At 42.3% G+C, this 15,588-nt stretch overlaps 2 protein-coding genes across 5 annotated transcripts in view; one reads left to right on the plus strand and one right to left on the minus strand.

Moving 5' to 3' along the window:
* The window catches only part of LRP8 (LDL receptor related protein 8), a 240,313-nt gene that overhangs the window by 94,113 nt on the left and 130,612 nt on the right, over window positions 1-15,588 (plus strand). The gene's annotated exons all lie outside the window — the stretch shown is intronic.
* The window catches only part of LOC130283050 (EPM2A-interacting protein 1-like), a 30,347-nt gene that overhangs the window by 3,946 nt on the left and 10,813 nt on the right, over window positions 1-15,588 (minus strand). The window contains exon 4 of one of the 2 annotated variants that reach the window (XR_008846596.1): window positions 15,175-15,551. The exons of the other annotated variant lie outside the window; for it this stretch is intronic. The gene's annotated coding sequence lies outside the window, so the exon portion shown is untranslated. Of the gene's footprint in view, window positions 1-15,174; window positions 15,552-15,588 lie in introns of those variants that run through there. 2 annotated transcript variants of the gene reach the window in all.

Genomic DNA, 15,588 nt, shown 5'->3' on the forward strand with positions numbered 1-15,588 from the left:
GCATCTACGGAGAGACTGAGTCACAGAAACCTGTACCTACATAATTGTATATCTGAATATGCCAAGTGAAAAAATCATGGTGTATAAAATTATTATTTTCCAGGGTGAATACAATGGATGTTTCTCCTCATTCCACCTCAGACTCACAGATCGTACTGTACTCTACACTACTGTTAGATATAGTGCGTCGTCATTGTTAGAAGTGTCTGTCATGACATACAGACTCATTAGGGTGTGTTCACACGGCGGAATGTCCGTGAAGAATATTCCACTGCAGCAGAGTCCCATTGATTTCAGTAGAAAGATAAAAGTAAAAAATGCGAGGAGATATCTGGACATGCCGTTACACAGGGAGCCCTGTTCAGGACACTGCTAACTTACTTATTGTGGACCTGAGGAAGGCGCGAGTTTGCACAGAAACGCGTTGTCCTGATGTATATACACCTATGATGAAATATACAATTGTCCTGTGTTCCCGATGGCATTTTGAAGTTCTTCCGCAACCTTTGACACAGCAGCGCTCGACACAAACCCTGTATTTTTGTTCGAATCCTTTGATGCCATTGATTTCAATGGGATTCTGCAGCACTGTTCACATGGTGGAAAGCCAAAATGGCAATTTTTGGGAAACTGATATACATACAGTGGTCCCTCAACATACCATGGTAATCCGTTCCAAATGGACCATCGTTTGTTGAAACCATCGTCTGTTGAGGGATCCGTGCAATGTAAAGTATAGGACAGTGGTCTACAACCTGCAGACCTCCAGATGTTGCAAAACTACAACACCCAGCATGCCCGGACAGCCGTTGGCTGTCCGGGCATGCTGGGTGTTGTAGTTTTGCAACATCTGGAGGTCCGCAGGTTGTAGACCACTGTTAGAGGAAGTTGTACTCGCCTGTCCCCGCCGCTCTGGAACGTCACCGCTCGTCGCAGTCCATCGCTGTCACCGCGTCCCCGACGCTCCGGCAAGGCCTCTGCTTCCCCGGCATCCTCGCTCTCCGTCGCCGCCATCACGTCGCTACGCACGCCGCTCCTATTGGATGACAGGACGGCGTGCGCGGCGACGTGATGACGTCGATGGAGAGCGCCGACAATGCAGGGATCCCGAAGAGGACGCGCCCGAGGACAGGTAAGTGATCGTCAGCGGACCACACGGGGCACCGTAAACGGCTATCCGGTGGCAGCTGAAGCAGTCTGCGCTACCGGATAGCCGTTAATGCGATGGCCCCGACATACAAAAGCATCATATGCTGCCTCTGAGAGACCATCGTATGTTGAATTGATCGTATGTCGGGGCCATCGTAGGTCGAGGGGTCACTGTACTCACATGGCAAGGTTTTTTTTTTTTTTTTTTATTTATTTATTTTTTTGTGTGTGTCTGTTTTTAGGCTCAGTGTCAGTTGAAAAACACAGCTTGGGTATGGCGTTTTTCTTCCCATAGGCCATATTTACACGACAGAATTTCCTGGCGCCGTCTGGCGGAAAAATTCTGCGCCGAAATTCTGTTGCAGCAGAGTCCCATTGCATTCAATAGGAGATTCTGCTGCACCTCTCTCACAGCAGAATTTCTGCAGCGAAAACATCTGCCGCTGAAACTCTGATTCCAACCACCACCGAAAAAGTAGACATGTAAATTTTTTTTTTTTTGTGGAATTCTCTTGGAAATGCATTGCTGTCTATGGAGATGGCACATTTCCGATTGGTCCTAGCGTGGCATGCTCTATCAGCGCTCGCAATTTGCCGAATGTCCACCTTTGTTCTCCAAAGGTGTGTGACCATAGCTTAATTCTTCGATAGAAATCCTTATGTCACATGATGAAAGAATCACATGACTTCTAATGAGAGAAGCACATAATGGGGGAGATTTACCAAAATCTGTGCAAAGGAAAAGTTGCCCATAGCAACCAATCAGATCGCTTCTTTAATTTTGCAGAGGCCTTGCTAAAAATTAAAGAAGCGATCTGATTGGTTGCTATGGGCAACTGAGCAACTTTTCCTCTGCCCAGGTTTTAATAGATCTCCCCCAAACCCCCCCCCCCCCCCCCCCAAAAAAAAGAAAACCTATAAACCTTGGTACTAATATACACTATTTATGAATAATTACAAATGTATTTTACTTTTTTTAGATACTACAGAGGAAAAAAATATTTTCAAATCAACTGGGTCCAGAAAGTTAAAGAAATTTGTAAATTACTTCTTAATCCTTCCAGTACTTATCAGCTGCTGTATACTCCAGAGGAAGTTGTGTAGTTATTTCCAGTATTACCACAGTGCTCTCTACTGACACCTCTGTCCTTGTCAGGAACTGTCCAAAGCAGGAGAGGTTTGCTATGGGGATTTGCTCCTGCTCTGGACAGTTCCTGTGACGGACAGAGGTGTCAGCAGAGAGCACTGTGGTCAGACAGGAACGAACACCACAACTTCCTCTGGAGCATACAGCAGCTGATAAGTACAGGAAGGCTTAAGATTTTTAGATAGGAGTAATTTACAAATCTGTATAACTCTCTAGCACCAGTTAATTTAAAATGTATATATTTTTTTCATCCGGAGTACCTATTTTTTAAAGGGTATGACACCGTAAAGACAAAATATAGATTACCTAACATATGCACATACATTGTTTGTTGTTAGTCTTTGTAGACTTAAGGGGACAGAACAGAAGTATGAGGATCCCATGTTGCTTAAAGGGGTATTCCCCTGGAAAATATTTTTATTAAATCAACTGGTGCCAGAAAGTTATACAGATTTGTAAATTACTTCTATTTAAAAATCTTAATCCTTCCAGCACTCATCAGCTGCTGTATTCTTTTCTATTTGAATTTCTGTTGTATTACCACAGTGCTCTCTGCTGACACCTCTGTCCATTTTAGAAACTGTCCAGAACAGGAGAGGTTTGCTATGGGGATTTGTTCCTGTTCTGGACAGTTCCTGACATGGACAGAGGTGTCAGCAGAGAGCACTGTGGTCAGACAGAAAATAACTTCCTGTGGAACATACAGCAGCTGATAAGTACTGGAAGGGTTAAGATTTTTAAATATTAAATAGAAGTAATTTACAAATCTATTTAACTTTCTGGCACCAGTTGATTTAAAAATAAAATCTTTTCCATTGGAGTACCCCTTTAAGGTACAAGCGTGTCCATTACCCCCCATTGAGGTACATGATCTCGGTAGTCCAGAGATTTTCAATGGAGTCTACACCATGCGAGTATATTTTCCTAGAAAAATTTCCTTTAGCACGCAGCCGGATTGGAAGCCATTGTAGAGTACATGGCGGCACGGAGATTGTCTGCGCCAGATTAGGGATCCTATGGATTGAACGGCACTTCAAACAGTCTGAAGTGAAGTGCGGCCAATGGAAGCGCAATTAAAGCACGGGGATCCCGAGGCTAAGCTTCTTGCCGCTCCCCATGCTGTGCAGTAATTATTGGGAAGCTGATTTATTACACCGCGCTGTCACTCACTTCCCTTCATCCATTCTGTTACTGTTTTCTATAACACCGCAGATGTTTTTTTTTTTTTTTACATTTTTTTAAGATCTTCTCCTTGCAGTCATAGTTCAACTGCGGCACACTGGGAAACAATTGTAAGCGAATAAACTCTGTAGTCATCATCTAAGACCAGGGGAGCTCCAGATGTTGCAAAACTACAATTCCCAGCATGCCCGGACAGCCAACGGCTGTCCGGGCATCCTGGGAGTTGTAGTTTTGCAACAGCTGGAGGCATGCTGGTTGGCACTTATCTGAAGGAACATTCCACTTGCTATGCCTTATTCTCTAGGTCAATAAGTTTATAATCATAATATTTTATAAAGGTTTTTATTTTATTTTTTTATTTTACTACTTTAAAAAAAAAAAAAAATTTTTTAAGAAAATGAGTGCCTAAAATCGCCATAATACGGCCCTAATATTTTTTATTTATTTATTAATTTTTTACACTATATTCGGCTAATTTTTCTTTGTGCCTGACATTTTTTTTTTTTTTTTACCTTTTAGTCTTTATCTGTACCATTTTTGTTTAGATGAGGCTTTTTGATGGCTTTTTCGTATTTTATTTTTTCTGGCGTGTGAAATTACCAAAATTTAGCAATGCTGGGGTTTGGCATTTTTTTTTTACTTTTGCGCCATTCTGCTGTATTGTTAACATAATATTATTATAATAGTTTCTAAAACGTTTCTGCATGTGGCGATACCAAATAGGTTTATCTCTGTTTGTGTTTTGTTGATTTGAAAATGGCAAAAAGGGGAGTGATTTTCATATTTGTTTGGGGAGGGGCTTATTTATATTTTTTATTACATTTTTTATAAATTATTTTATTTACACTTTGTACTTCCTCATAGGGCACTATTAAAAAGTATTAATTTGTTTGCCAGTACTGTTCAGTGCTATGCCATAGATTATCGCTGATCAGTAGTATCGGTGCTCTTCTTGTACAGTCTTCCTGAGGCATACTGTCTAAGGCTTCTTTCACACTGCCGTTGCGCCCTGTCAAGATCTTAGTTTGTTTGTTTGACTGGCGTCATTTTGACGGGGCGCAGCGGGCAATAGCGGGCCCCGATGGACCCAATTATAGTCAATGGGGTCTGTCGGGTGCTGCTGTTTTCAGTGGGAGTAGCGGGAGAAAAATGCGGCACAATCAATATTTTTTTTCTCTCGTTATTTTCCCCGACGCCCGTGACACTGCCGCGTTAAAACGGTAGTGTGAAAGAGGCCTATGAAGATCCAAGATGGCCAAGCAGTAGTCTTTCGTCCATTGTTTTAACTGATTTGGACCTCTGCACTGCAGAGGATCCCAATCAGTACCCAGCACCCACCGGCACTCATTCCAGCCTTCAGATGCCGTGATCAGCAGTGATCATGGCATTTAAGGGTTAAATGCCAGACATCAGCCTGATAGCTGATGTCCTGCATTAGTGGTGAGTCCCAGCTACTAACAGCAGCCTGTACCCACAGTCTGAGACGAGCTCCAATGACATGCGCGCTGTATATAAATGGTGTTTACCGTTAAGGGGTTTAAATTCACAATTGTGTATTTTTGTTGTAAACTGCGGTAATAGATTTTAGTGCAGATTTATTGTCCTTGTTAAGCCTTGAAGTTGTGTATGGTGAACTTTTCTGCATCTTTTATAGGATTGAGGTGTTTCCTCTTCTGACCTATGTATCCTGGAGTATTTACCCTCCGGTAGTAGATCAGTTTCATGATGTAAATGGTAAAATTAACACATTCTATAAAGAGTTAGACGTTTTTCTGTAGATACAAGATAATATATACGGTAATATTATGGAAGCCTGTGAGGAATAATTTTATTTTTATTTTTCGTGTGTGTGTGTGTATATATATATATATATCGGTGTATATATATCTATATCATATACAACGATCAGCCGTAACATTAACATCCCTGGAAGTGAACGGGAATAACATTGATTATCTGGTGATTATGGCTCTTGTCATGGGAAGGGATTTATTGAAAGCAAAGGAACAGTCAGTCCTTGAAGTTGATGTGTTGGAAACAGGAAAAATGGAAGGATCTGACTTTCCTAGATAAGGGTCTAGTTGTGGTCAGTACCTACCTAGACTGGTCCAGAAAGGACAACCACTCATTCACATGACATTTTTGCTAAACTGTTGCCGTATACGGTTTTCTATTCATTGACCTACCGTACAAATACTTACACAACTAGATGTATTCGGTGGTGTATGTTTTTGTACTTGTAAGTTATATATTTTTTTTTTCCTGTGCACAAAACTGTGGTCAACCATGGTTTTGTGCACGTTTCTTTGTTTATTTTTTATTTAATATTTGTAAGTTGCTCCATTATTACCAAGTTTAAAGGGGTTATCCAGGAAAAAACTTTTTTATTTTTTTTTTTTTTTTTATTATAGATCAACTGGCTCCAGAAAGTTAAACAGATTTGTGAATTACTTCTATTAAAAAATCTTAATCCTTTCAGTACTTATGAGCTTCTGAGGTTAAGGTTGTTCATTTCTGTCTAAGTAATCTCTGATGACACGTGTCTCGGGAAACGCCCAGTTTAGAAGCAAATTCCCATAGCAAACCTCTTCTAAACTGGGCGGTTCCCGAGACACGTGTCATCAGAGAGGATTTAGACAGAAAAGAACAACCTTAACTTCAGAAGCTCATAAGTACTGAAAGGATTAAGATTTTTTAGTAGAAGTCATTTACAAATCTGTTTAACATTCTAGAGCCAGTTGATATATATATAAAAAAAAAGTTTTTTCCTGGATAACCCCTTTAACGCTCCAGTTGGCCGCATCCTGCCAATCAAAGTACCGCCAGCGCATGCGCTCCTCAAACATGTAGAGGCCAACCTCACCTGTGTCAGCTCTGCCTGCTTATATATTTGACAGATATATTAGGCTAGGAGTTGACTGACAAAACCTTAAAAGGTACTTATATTAGTATCTCAAAAATGGAAGTCCAGAAAATAGATAGGAATAATGGGGGAGATTTATCAAAACCTGTGCAGAGGAAGAGTGGTGCAGTTGCCCATAGCAACCAATCAGATTGCTTCTTTCATTTTCCACAGGCCTCTTTAGAGGCCTGTGGAAAATGAAGGAAGCAATCTGATTGGTTGCTATGGGCAACTGCACCACTCTTCCTCTGCACAGGTTTTGATAAATCTCCCCCATTATTCCTATCTATTTTCTGGACTTCCATTTTTGAGATACTAATATAAGTACCTTTTAAGGTTTTGTCAGTCAACTCCTAGCCTAATATATCTGTCAAATATATAAATATCTTTAAGGTTTGCTAGTCAACTCCACAGTCTTATGCATCTGTGAAACCTCTGTATAATATGTGGCACACTTCTGTACACTATATGTTGGAATATTAGGAGCATATTTTTTTTACAATTTTATTGTTTATTTTCTTATGAATTTTTATGGTAGCAGTCATTATTGGTTTTGTCCACAAAGGCCCTGTGGTTTAGCAGTTGGTGTATTTACCTCTATTCTTCATTGCATAATAAAACATAACATTTCGTGTAACTTAGAGGACTCTGGCTGGTATATTTTACAGTTTTTTTGTTTTTGTTTTTTTTTAAACTTCCTGCACAGCCACCCAGGACTCCTGCAGCTGGAGATGTGCAAGAGCCACCCCTTAGCGCTGCGGTAATCCCATCATGGAAAAGGCTCTGTTCCATGATGGGAGTAGTTGTAACCTTGGCTGTGGGAGTGTGCTGGGGGCTGTGGTGACTCTGCTGGAGCGTTTGGTCAATCGATGCCAACCAGTCAGGGCTCCCAGCGGGGAATATGAAGTTACAGAACAGAGATTTGATATACTTCACATCGCTGGCCGGCTGGGGAGCGGAGCTGCATGCTGCCCGCTTAAAAGTTAGGATCTCAGTGGGTTTCAGGAGTGAGACTCGGTGCAATCGGGCCCTCAGCCACTGTACTACTACTCCCAACGTGGAACAGACTCTGTTTCATGATAGGAGTAGGAGTACAAGAGATCCTGCAGAGTTGCCACAGCCGCCCACAAAATTAGTAAGAATTTGTTTTTCTTTCTTGCTAAGGATACCATCCATATATACTGTATTAATTAGGTCCATGTACTCTTTATTGTAAACCGTTGTAGGGTCGTCTGTCAATTTCTTATACTTATCATCTGATAGTATCCGATCTGCTTACTTTTGGTACTCTAACCTGTCTTGGAGAGCCACTCCTCCTCCTTTTTCTGCTCCTCCTATCACTGTTTCATAGTTGTTTTTGAGGGATCTCAAGGCTTAATGTTATTCTGTCATAAGGTTGTTGTTCTTAAGGAGGTGGGGAGTCATTATGGGACCTCCAAACATTGCTGAGTGCTGACCTCTATGTTCAGAAGTCCCATAGACAGTGGATGGATTGGTGGCTGCCATTGGGACAACCAGCCTTGGTTCTTGTGGAAGTCTCAGCAGTTGAAGCTTCACCAATCCTATGGATAGGGGATACATTTTATTGTTTAAATAACTCGTTCAAAGGGGCAACTCCACTTAAAGTTGCAGTGGACATTGAGTGATCTACTGCAGTGGTCCCAACCCAGTCCTCGAGGCCCACCAACATTCCAGGTTTTTTCGGTTACTCCATTAGAATTGAACAGAGAATAATTCAAATCCTGGACTGTTGTTGGTGGCCTTGAGGACTGGGATGGGGACCTCTCGCCCACTGCATTTCCCTTTCTGTAATATTAAGGTATTTTACAAATAAAACACACAAGATCCTTCAGAACACTATATATATTGTTTTCAGGTGATGTAAAGTGCGCTTTCCGTGGACTCTGTTGTGCTGCCATTTTCCTATCTACATTGAACATTTCCCTTTTATATTCCGTCTCTTTTGTCTCTTTAAGAGTTCCTTTTATATTAAACCTAAAGAATATCCCTGGTTGTCTCAGATATTCCATGTGTTGAGTAGGAATCTCGGTGTGCCGTACATTCAGAATAGCATGTCATTACCCTGATTGAGGATGGGGGGAGGATACCCTTCCTGCGGATACAAATGATGGGGCTGTATCCCCACAGAGTATGTGTTTGTGTGTACAGTCTAGGTCAGAGGATTAAGGGGCCTAATTCTCCCAGCAGAGAAAAACAAGCCTCGCCGTTCAGCTCTGCGGGCCAGCATAGACATAGGCGGCAGCGCGAGCTTCTGAGCTTATATCAGCGGCCTGCCATATTATAATGCATTAGGTATCTGGCATACGGCACTTAGACCTGGAGTAGAAAAGGAGCCGAATGTAATTTGTTCGCTTTGTTACCCACCTACGCAATGTGGCAACATGTAGCTATAAAACACAATTACTTCCTATTCCCTTTTATTGTATGCCAAAGACCTATGTGCTGAGATATTGTCTCTGGCTCTATAGAGACTTGGTGGGTTGGATAATAGTGGCTCCGAGCAGTTATGTATTATGAGCTACTTATGTTCCCGTCCTGCTCTGTAATCCGCGTGCCGTAAAAGAGTTGTCGTCTTTTTTTTTTTTTTTTTTCATTTATTTTTTTTTTTTTAAACTCCCCGGGGTTAAATGACTAGAGCATAGGGGTTACTATGTGACCCAGGCATTGTGGCATAATTCACAGCAAAGTGACAAGCTCAGGCTTACACGTGATGAAATGCGCGGCCCCATACATAACACCGGAACGATTGCAGTTCCCATGGAGCAAGGGACAGTGTAGGACATCAATAACCTACCGCTTTGTACTCTATTTGTCTATGGTGACCCCGGTGACTCCCTGTTTACTCAGTCGCCCCTCACATTTGCATGCAGCTTTGGTGTTTGCTGCAGCAGAGGTGATTTGTATTCTAATGGCTGCTGTTGTCTTGGAAACGTGCTGGAGACCTGGAAACTCGTGTGTTAAAAAAGGGGAAGTTTTCTGCAGGCATTTCTTGCCGACCCTTTAAGTTAAGCAAGAAACCATGCTCCGTGTCACGGTCCGGTAGATCCTAGAGGAGCTAGAGGTTGGCATAGGTTATCATCCTGTCCTGGCGTCCCTTTATGCGCGCACATCATCCTCTAATCCCCGCTACACTGAAGGCTTTACACATTATTAAAATGTAATCCTCCTGTTCTGCACAGGCTGGTTCAGGAGACTGGAGAGTATGGTGTATCGCCATCTATTCAGTTACAATAATAGCTACAGATCGATTCCCTAATGATGGGCTCTTTTACATCTAGTACTTGGAAATCTATGGCCTACATGGACGTTCCTGTCCTTAAAAAGATCTGTGGGGTATTTCATGATTTATGAACATTTTGCAGGTTCAAAGATATGGATTTTACTGTTATTGTAATCAATGGCAACTTCCTATCAAACAGCAGCAAAGGCGTTTGCCTTATGGCGGGTGATAACAAATGTTTTCCATCCTTATAAATACAAAGCACCTTGGTCTATGATCGCTCTTTCCACCTTCACTTTCTAAGGACTTCAGACTTACTTGGTAAGAAATTCATTGTGGACTCATTGAATTCTATGGAAGTGTTGTCACAAAACCATCTGAAGATTTAAAAGTCAAGAGCAACCATAGAGAGGTCTAGATCTACTTTTGCAAATTCTGAATGTCTTGAGATCTACTTGGTAAAGAGTTGGGATAGGAAGTTGTAAAAGTTATCAGGATATTGCTTTTGTTTATTCAATTCAACACTAACATAACATACAGGAGAACACAGCACTGATCAGATGGATATCACAGGAGAATACAGCACAGATCAGATACAGCCACAGGATGGATATTACTACAAAACCTACAGGAGAACACAGCGCTGATCAGATAGTCACAGGATGGATATTACTACAAAACCTACAGGAGACTACAGCACTGATCAGATACAGTCACAGGATGGATATTACTACAGAACATACAGGAGAATACAGCACTGATCAGATAGTCACAGGATGGATATTACTACAGAACATACAGGAGAATACAGAACTGATCAGATACAGTCACAGGATGGATATTACTACAGAACATACAGGAGACTACAGCACTGATCAGATACAGTCACAGGATGGATATTACTACAGAACATACAGGAGAATACAGCACTGATCAGATACAGTCACAGGATGGATATTACTACAGAACATACAGGAGAATACAGAACTGATCAGATAGAGTCACAGGATGGATATTACTACAGAACATACAGGAGAATACAGCACTGATCAGATAGTCACAGGATGGATATTACTACAGAACATACGGGAGAATACAGAACTGATCAGATACAGTCACAGGATGGATATTACTACAGAACATACAGGAGACTACAGCACTGATCAGATACAGTCACAGGATGGATATTACTACAGAACATCAGGAGAATACAGCACTGATCAGATACAGTCACAGGATGTATATTACTACAGAACATACAGGAGAATACAGAACTGATCAGATACAGTCACAGGATGGATATTACTACAGAACATACAGGAGAATACAGCACTGATCAGATACAGTCACAGGATGGATATTACTACAGAACATACAGGAGAATACAGCACGGATCAGATACAGTCACAGGATGTATATTACTACAGAACATACAGGAGAATACAGAACTGATCAGATACAGTCACAGGATGGATATTACTACAGAACATACAGGAGAATACAGAACTGATCAGATACAGTCACAGGATGGATATTACTACAGAACATACAGGAGACTACAGCACTGATCAGATACAATCACAGGATGGATATTACTACAGAACATACAGGAGACTACAGCACTGATCAGATACAGTCACAGGATGGATATTACTACAGAACATACAGCAGACTACAGCACTGATCAGATAGTCGCAGGTAAAATACACTACAATTCGGTACTTCATAGCTTGTTGTGTTCTCCAGACCACCAGGAATACTTCTTCCAGCCACAACTCCTCAGCAAAGTTTGCTGTCTAGACAATCTTAGGTTCCTTACATTTTTAGCACCTTTCCAAACTTCTCAATAAAAACTCCCTATCCTCCAGTACACCTTCAAATGGAGTAAGAGTGACATAACTGTAGTCACCACAAAAGTGATATTCAATACAGATAGGGCCCCAGAGTAACTGTTACACAAGATGCTTCCAATGGTGTCCCCAACATTCATTGTGCCCTTATATTGTTTTCCCCAGATTGCAACTTCTTTACCTCCATCTGTGGGTTTACCACCATCCCATTATTGGTGGCAGAAGTAATTCCGCACTCACCTCCACCATGGCATGTCAGCCTGCACACTGCCCACTCCCGAGCTTGGTGGTGATCAGTAGAGCAGCGTAGGATGTCCAACACTAGACCTAGTCAGTCAGAGATGAAGATGGCTCCTGCACATTGTGCACCATGTAATGCTCTGCTCAGAGTGTTTTCAGCCTGTAGACTGAGCGGCCTGCAGGATAGTGGAGACAGGTCTGATAATGTCAGCATGCCAACCCCATTTTGCAGACTGCTCAGGCTACAAGCCACATCCATTCTAAACAGAGGAGGATATAGCCTAAGCACATGTGCAGCAGCCGTCATGGAGACCTGCCCTCTAGTAGGCTGCAGGCCTAAAGTTGTCTGTGGCCTACAAGGGTAAATGGTGGCGTATGAAGCCAATGTTCTCTTCATCTGCACCTGGAAGACAGAGGTTTAAAGTGAAGCTTGTCTACCCCCAGGATGGGATACGGACCCTTGCAAAAGCAGTATAGCACTGCCCAAAGTTTGTAACACAATTTGGTTAACTATAAAGCACTATGTGGCTGCAGTGTTTGTTTTTTCTTACTTTTGGATATGTTGCGGCCAATGAGGTTGGGCCTAACACTGAATTGTATAAGGCTTGAACGGGTGGAGCTGTTTTACTACAGATAAAGTACGGTGTGATCATCTATGTTTTAAGGGACATGACGTCTTAATCAGACATCTCCTTTAGTTATGCATCTGGGTCACCAGTTGTGAATAACTTTCTTTTTTAACTTCTTTTGCCTTTAAGAGTTTTTCCTTAAGCCATTTTGTAAGCGATGCATGTGATCTGTCGCACTATGAGCGGTATTTTCACGTACTGTAGCGTGCTGTATTTATAGAAAGTATGTCAGACAGGCTATAATATTAATGTAATGCTTGTCCTGGGTGCTGTGCTCTGCAGTACATGGCTTTATGATGAATTTATATTAATACATCTTACCTGCTGTTGGAGAAGCTCCGTTATTAAATGCGTCTCCGGAATAGCAATGACAGCGGCAGAATTTCTGGACACCTCTGCTCCTTATGACCTTGGAGAAGTCACTTTCTTCCAAATATGTATGTATATATATATATCTATAATATATACATATACAGTGGTCCCTCAAGTTACAATATTAATTGGTTCCAGGACGACCATTGTATGTTGAGACTAGAGATGAGCGAACTTACAGTAAATTCGATTTGTCACGAACTTCTTGGCTCGGCGGTTGATGACTTTTCCTGCATAAATTAGTTCAGCTTTCCGGTGCTCCGGTGGGCTGGAAAAGGTGGATACAGTCCTAGGAAAGAGTCTCCTAGGAATGTATCCACCTTTTCCAGCCCACGGGAGCACCTGAAAGCTGAACTAATTTATGCAGGAAAAGTCAACTGTCGAGCCGAGAAGTTTGTGACGAATCGAATTTACTGTAAGTTCGCTCATCTCTAGTTGAGACCATAACTCTATGGAAACCTGGTAATTGGTTCTGAAGCCACCAAAATGTCATCCAAAAATAGGAAAAAGTGAGGATTAAAGATAAATAAGTAGATAACTAATACAGATAAAGAAAGTCCTTACATATAAAAGTAAGAAAGATCTGCTGGGAGCTGTAAATCACTGTTTATTTCAGTGTTTCCCAACCAGGGTCCCTCGAGCTGTTGCAAAACTACATCTCCCAGCATGCCCGGACAGCCGAAGGCTGTCCGGGCATGCTGGGAGTTGTAGTTTTGCAACAGCTCGAGGCAACCTCTTTGGGAAACACTGGTCTTTGTAGAGGACAGAAGCTTCTTCAGGGTCCTGTACAGAACACGCAATGTCCTAAAAAAAAAAAAATAATAATAATAATTTAATTAAATAAAAAATAAAAACAATAAAGGAAAATGGAGCCGCCCTCACCTGATGCCCAAAGGAGAAGCTAACCCTAGTACAGGTAAAGAGTACAGAACATGTAATACCTCCCTGTACTGTAGGGGGCGCTACCAGGCAGTGCATGCACAGGGGTTTTACCAGTGAAATATCCATTCTGATTGGTCGGTTCTTCCAGCCATTGACACGTTTCGCAGATTCCAAAGCATTGTATGTTGAGTCTGGTTTCAAGTTACATTGGTCCAGAAAAGACCATTGTATGTTGAGGCCATTGTAAGCTGAGGGATCACTGTATATATTTGCTGGTCATTGCAGATGAAGGAATGTGCTGTGTTACACACTGCAGTGAATGGGACAAAACCTTACGTAGTCTACATTTCCATATAACCTTTCTCTGACATTATTTTGACCTAAAAAAAAAATACACCAAAAAACTGCCCTTCATTTTGTACGCCCAAGGTTCAGTTTGTGTTTTGTTTGTTTTTTCAAAAATAGTGGTGTTTTTTCTTTGCTATTTTATTCTCATTACAAATCGTATGATTCATTCTTCACCCTGAGATTTTCATTAAAGAATTGGCAAAAAAAAATGGCAGAAAAAACACCATGTGCGGGTTGTCACATAAGCGTGTCTTCGAGGGTGGGGGCCAGAGCACTCAGGAGTATGGTAAGTTTAGTGTTAAAGTGGGGGGCCTATCAGATCGGGGGAGGGGGTGTGTGTGACCCCACAGAAAATTATTTCCTATCCTGTGAATAGGGGATATGTTGGGCTTTCTCTAGTACACCTTTAAAGGAGTAGTCCAGTTTAAAAAAAATAAAATAAAAAAAAAAGTACCCCCCCACCAAAGATCTTCTGTCTGGCCCTCCGCATGAAGTGTATCGACCACGGTGCGCAGCAGCAACTGCTCTGCCCCCTCCATGCATTTTTATGAGAGTGCTGGAGATACACAAATGCGAGTGAGGACGGGCTCGGACACACACTTTCCTGAGCAGTGGATGTCAGAAGAAGTGAGCAGCAGAGGGATTTGTGAGCCAAATACAGAAGCAAGACACATAGACATGTAAAGAATCTATATGACCTAGCGAGTAACATATAGAAGCATTATTTTTTTCTGTGACATGACGGGTACACTTTAAAGGGGTACTCCGGCCATAAGACATCTTATCCCCCATCCAAAGGATAGGGGATAAGATGTCTGACCTCGGGGGGGCCCGCCACTGGGGACCCCCGCAATCTTGCATTCGGCAACCACCTCTTTAAGCTGCATGCTGCGCTGCCAGCTCACAAACTGCCGGGTGCTGACCACGGGGCCGGAGTATCGTGACATCACGACTCCGACCCTGTGTAATGTCACGCCCCGGGCCCGCAATGCAAGTCTATGGGAGGGGGCGTGACATCACGATACTCCGGCTCCCGTGGTCGGCACCCGGCAGTTTGTGAGCTGGCAGCGCAGCGTGCAGCTCAAAGAGGTGGGTGTCGAAGAGGTGGGCGGCAGGACCCCCGCGGTCAGACATCTTATCCCCTATCCTTTGGATAGGGGATAAGATGTCTTAGGGCCGGAGTACCCCCTTTAAGACTGGACTACAACAAACTTGACTCTGCAACACTAGAAAAACTCATCCCTGTTACATCGATGAGTATTGAGTCCACAAAGTAATTTAGAAGTCTGTATATCCAGTCGACTTGGGTAGAGACGTGTAAAATAAGCCTTACCTTCTCTTTTCTCACAACTCCAGCAGGTCCCCTGTGCCCTCTTAAGACAGAGCCTAGCAGATAATTCTGTCTCTTGCTTGATGCAAGTAATAAGTGTTGTCAAGGTACCTGGGCAATACTCTAGTGGTTACAAGAAAACCTGTCAGGCGGTAGGATCTCTTACTTGCTTTATGAGACATTTGGGGAACCTGAAAGAGCAAGATTCTGGTGCCAGTCAGTAGCATTCAGGTTAATAGTTTCCACGTCGTAAGGCTTCCAAACATTTTTATTAGGGTCCTATGGGGAAAGTGACGAAGCAGAATGCATCAAAATA

Source organism: Hyla sarda, chromosome 7 (assembly GCF_029499605.1).
Source record: "Hyla sarda isolate aHylSar1 chromosome 7, aHylSar1.hap1, whole genome shotgun sequence".
NCBI lineage: Eukaryota > Metazoa > Chordata > Amphibia > Anura > Hylidae > Hyla > Hyla sarda.